A 6,000-nucleotide genomic window follows, 5' to 3' on the forward strand; every position below is an offset into this window, starting at 1 on the left:
CTTTGAAATAACACATATGGAATTATGTAGTAACCAAAAAAGTGTTAAACAAATCAAAATATATTCCATGACAACCGAGGTAGAGCCAAGGTCAAACGCAGGTGGTGGTAAAAGCTCAGAACCTTATGTGTGGTCAAGGGAAACGTGTGTGAAAGGAAAATAAATGACCTACGGTGCCTTCGGAAAGTATTCGTACCCCTTGACTTCTTCCACATTTTGTTACAGCCTTATTCTAAAATTGATTAAATCGTTTTTTCCCCTCATCTACACACAATACCCCATAATGGCAAAGCAAAAACTGGTTTCTAGAATTGTTGCTAATTTATTAAAAATAAAAAAGAAATATCACATTTACATACAGTACTAGTAAAAAGGTTGGACACACCGACTCATTCAAGGTTTTTCTTTATTTTTACTATCTTCTACATTGTAGAATAATAGTGAAGACATAAAAACTATGAAATAACACATTTGGAAACATGTAGTAACCAAAAAAATGTTAAACAAATCAACATATATTTTAGATTCTTCAAAGTAGCCACCCTTTGCCTTGACAGCGTTGCACACTCTGTAAGTGCTGTTATTGTGAAGTGGAAACGTCTAGGAGCAACAACGTCTCAGCCAGGAAGTGGTAGGCCACACATGCAGAATGGGACAGACAAGTGCTGACGCGCCAAGCGCGTAAAAATCTGTCCTCGGTTGCAACACTCACTACCAAGTTCCAAAATGCCTCTGGAAGCAACATAAGCACAATAACTGTTCGTTGGGAGCTTCATGAAATGGGTTTCCATGACCGAGCAGCCGCACACAAGCCTAAGATCACGATGCACAATGCCAAGCGTCGGCTGGAGTGGTGTAAAGCTAGCTGCCATTGGACTCCGGAGCAATGGAAACGCGTTTTCTGGCGTGATGTATCACGCTTCACCATCTGGCAGTCCGACGGGCTAATCTGGGTTTGGCGGATGCCAGGAGAACGTTAACTGCCCCAATGCATAGTGCCAATTGTAAGGTTTGGTGGAGGAGGAATAATGGTCTGGGGCTGTTTTTCATGGTTCTGGCTACGCCCCTTAGTTCCAGTGAAGGGAAACCTTAACGCTACAGCATACAATGACATTCTAGACCAGTGGTTCCAGTCCCAAACATTCAACCTCCAGCTGCGCACCCCCTCTAGCACCTTGGTCAGCGCACTCTCAAATGTTGTTTTTTGACATCATTGTAAGCCTGCAACACACACACTATCCGATACATTTATTAAGCATAAGAATGAGTGTGAGTTTTTGTCACAACCCGGCTTGTGGGAAGTGACAAAGAGCTCTTATAGGACCAGGGCACAAATAATAATAATCAATAATTTTGCTCTTTATTTAGCCATCTTACATATAAAACCTTATTTGTTCATCAAAAATTGTGAATAACTCACCACAGGTTAATGAGAAGGGTGTGCTTGAAAGGATGCACATGACTGCAATGTTGGGTTGTATTGGAGAGTCTGTCTTAAATAATTTCCCACACAGTCTGTGCCTGTATTTGGTTTTCATGCTAGTGATGGCTGAGAATCAACTCTCACATAGGTATGTGGTTGCAAAGGGCAGTGTCTTAACAGCGAGATTTGGCAAGGCAAGAAAATGAGAGCAGACCTATCCAGAAATCTGGCAGTGGCTTCTGATTAAATTCAATTTTCACAGAACTGCAATTTCGATGAGGCTCTCTTGTTCAGATATCGGTAAGTGGACTGGAGGCAGGACATGAAAGGGATAACGAATCCAGTTGTTTGTGTCGTCCGTTTCGAGAAAGTACCTGCGTAATTGTGCATCCAACTCACTCAGGTTCTTTGCTATATCACATTTGACATTGTCCGTAAGCTTGCGTTCATTTGCACACAAAAAATTATACAATGATGGAAAGACCTGTGTGTTGTCCTTGTTAACTTCTTTGGTATAGGGAGCAGCATTTTCACTTTTGGATGAATTTCGTGCCCATAGTGAACTGCCTCCTACTCTGTCCCGCATGCTAATATATGCATATTATTATTACTATTTGATATAAAACACTCTGAAGTTTCTAAAACTGTTTGAATGATGTCTGTGAGTATAACAGAACTCATATGGCAGGCAAAAACATGAGAAAAAATCCAAACAGGAAGGGAAAATTCTGAGAGTGGTCGTTGTTAAAGTCATTGCCTATTCAATTCCCTGTAATATATGGATCTGTTTGCACTTCATACGCCTTCCACTAGATGTCAACAGTCAGTAGAATGTGTAATGAAGCTTATGCTGTGTTGTGGGACCGGATGGGAGGGGAATGAGTCAGTGGTCTGGCAGATTGCCAGTTCTTGGTCACGCGCTTTCCTCATTATTTCGTCATGCGTTCCATTACTTATAGAGACTGAAAAGAATTCTCCGGTTGGAACCTTATTGGATATAAATGATAACAACATCCTGAAGATTGATTCTCTACTAAGTTTGACCAGTTTATTCGACCTGGAATATAACTTTTTGAAGTTTTCGTCTGACGTTTGCCTGCATCTGCGCGAGCGTTTGGACACGTGTACTACACATGCTAGCAGAAGTAGCTAATTGCAGAAAGAAAAGAGCTCTAACTTCTTAATCATACCCTCAATTTTGTCCCGCACATTGAATATAGTTGCGGAGAGTCCCTATAATCCTAGATTCAGATCATTCAGACGAGAAAAAGCATCACCCAGATAGGCCAGTCGTGTGAGAAACTCGTTATCATGCAAGTGGTCAGACAAGTGAAAATTATGGTCAGTAAAGAAAACTTTAAGCTCGTCTCTCTATTCCAAAAAAATGTGTCAATACTTTGCCCCTTGATAACCAGCGCACGTTGTAAATGTTGTAAAAGCGTTACATGGTCTCTGCTCATATCATTGCATAATGCAGAAAATACACGAGAGTTCAGGGGCCTTGCTTTAACAAAGTTAACCATTTTCACTGTAGTGTCCAAAACGTCTTTCAAGCTGGCAGGCTTTGGCAGCAAGAGCCTCTCGGTGGATGCTGCAGTGTACCCAAGTGGCGTCGGGAGCAACTGCTTACACGCACGTTACCACTCCACCATGTCTCCCTCAAATCAAATCAAAGTTGGCCCAGTCTCCCAGTCCCTGCCGCTGAAAAATATCCCCAGAGCATGATGCTGTCATCACCATGCTTCATCATAGCGATAGTGCCAGGTTTCATCCAAACGTGACACTTGGCATTCAGGCCAAAGAGTTCAATCTTGGTTTCATCAGACCAGAAATCTTGTTTCTCGTGGTCAGAGTCCTTTGGATGCATTTTGGAAAACTCCAAGCGGTCTTTGATGTGCCTTTTACTGAGGAGTGGCTTCCATCTGGCCACTCTACCAGGCCTGATTGGTGGAGTGCTGCAGAGATGGTTGTCCTTATGGAAGGCTCTCCCATCTCCACAGAGGAACTCTGGAGGTCTGTCAGAGTGACCATCAGGGCCTTCTCCGCAAATTGCTCAGTTTGGCCAGGTAGCTAGCTCTAGGAAGAGTCTTGGTGGCTCCAAACTTCTTCCATTTAAGAATGATGGAGGCCATTTTGTTCTTGGGGACCATCAATGCTGCAGATTTTTTTTTGGTACCCATCTTCAGATCTGTGCCTCGACACAAACCTGTCTCGGAGCTCTACGGACAATTCCTTTGACCTCATGGCTTGGTTTTTGCTCTGACATGCACTGTCATACCTTATATAGACGTGTGCCTTTCCAAATCATGTCCAATAAATTGAATTTACCACAGGTGGACTCCAATCAAGTTGTAGAAACATCTCAAGGATGATCAATGGAAACAAGATGCACCTGAGCTAAATTTCTAGTCTCATAGCAAAGGGTCTGAATACTTATGTAAAGAAGGTATTTAATTTTTAAATATTTTTTATAAAATTGCTAAACTTTCTAAGAACCTGTTTTCGCTTTGTCATTATGGGGTATTGTGTGTAGATTGATGAGGGAAAAAAAACAAATTTCATCAATTTTATAATAAGGCTGTAATGTAACTAAATTTGGAAAAAGAGAAGGGGTCTGAATACTTTCCCAATAGTCTGTATGTAATTGCATGTTACCAGGTGTTACATTGGGGGTATAGAGCTGAGACCCTTAGGATGCTATCATACCATTGGAATTCAATAGATCTCTCTTGAAAAAGGTCACAAAAAAATGTCAAATTCTGAGGAACGTAATTTCACCAATTTACCACAGAATATAACTAAATAACTGCAATTGTGACGATTCCAGGTTTGCAGACTCGTGCGACATCGTTTCTCAGTGCGATGATGGCCTAGAAAACACCACCGTACAGGAATGAGTGTGACGAAATGACACTTGTCCCTGGGCATATACAACGCGTGTGACAAAACATTTATTTGTACTGCTCTAATTACGTTGGTAAACAGTTTATAATAGCAATAAGGCACCTCGGGTGTTTGTGGTATATCAGACCGTATACCACGGGTATGACAAAACATGTATTTTTACTGCTCTAATTACGTTGGTATATATGGCCAATATACCACGGTTAAGGGCTGTGTCCAGGCACTTCGCGTTGCGTCGTAGTTAGGCCTAGTTTATCTCTGATGAAAACAGACACGTCAACTCCCATCTTCTTTGGTTGCAAAACTCAGTTGAGAGAAACACATTTCCGTGCCTGTCGTTTGTTGACATGACGGCCAAATTCAATGCAAATTCAATGCCTTTACCCTTTCCACCATTCCGGATGACTTCGGTTGATTGTAACAATTACTCATCTCCCTTTCAGAACTAAAATTGGGCCTGATCGAGTCTTCAGGTTCAGACTCCGAGTCCGATAATGCCTCAAAAAAATTACATAATTGCCAGAGATACCAGCTTGGCAACTCGTTTCAGTATTTTTCAACCGGCGTATTTTCTTTGTCAAACTTCGAAGTAATGAGCTAACGTTAGTTTGCTAACTAGCAAGCATTTCAGTCTATTTCCTAGTCTACTCACCCAACCAGCAACCAGGGAAGAAGTGTAAAAGGATGTCAAAGTGCCAAATTCCCAAACAACATAAAGCAGATGGCAAGTGAAGCCTAGAGAGAGAAATAAATAATATTTGATCAAATCAAAATACATTGATCCATCATCAAACCATCATTTATTAAAAATGTTAATGTTGGAACTATACTGATCATTTCACAACAACAGCAGATAACAGTATGTTTCTTAATCCTGTGACAAGTCTGTCTAAATATCAATTCAGTAGTAATACCAGGTGCACAACAAGTAGTGACGTCATCTTGGCAGTGGAGATAGCCCATCAAATAACAGGCAAACAGACATGCAACCTGAAGAGACAGACAACATAAGCATTTCAATGTATTGTCACGGAACCCTACTGTACAGCTGAGGATCTTCAGTACATAAACAGAATCTTGAAAATTGACTGCTACATCCCAGGTATGCGTTTTTACCTCAGTGTGTGGACTTATTTACCTGAGTTAGCAAAACAAAATCGGGCAAATGGCCAAGGAGGAAGGAACAACACATTGCAAGCACCAAAAATTACTAGGGATCTTCCTCCAGGGTTGGAATGCCTACAAAATGGTGCAAAGACAACTCTATTATTTTGCATGAATCATCAGTGACATGTATTCATTTATCTAAGTGAATATATATCTAACTAAATATTTATCTATAAAACATAATTAGGGTTTTGAAAAGAGTGGTGAAGCCCAAGATGGTTATAAATAGTTAAGATGAATGGCATGTGAACTGAAAATACGTGTTCACAGCAGCATCTGCAGGACAAAGAAGGGATAGGAGAAGCTCTCCCTCAGCGGTGGAGTCCACATGACCCGAGTGCTCTGGAATACATAGCATGAGTTGAGATTACTCACTGATATGATATTTTTGGCCGATACCGATTTACAACATTTTCCTTGCCAAAAAAAATGATACCGATTACCGATATTACATTTTTTTGCGGCCTTTTAAGCATTCTAGTACAGTTAAATAGTTAACACACACG

Source organism: Salvelinus fontinalis, chromosome 32, assembly GCF_029448725.1.
Source record: "Salvelinus fontinalis isolate EN_2023a chromosome 32, ASM2944872v1, whole genome shotgun sequence".
Lineage (NCBI taxonomy): Eukaryota > Metazoa > Chordata > Actinopteri > Salmoniformes > Salmonidae > Salvelinus > Salvelinus fontinalis.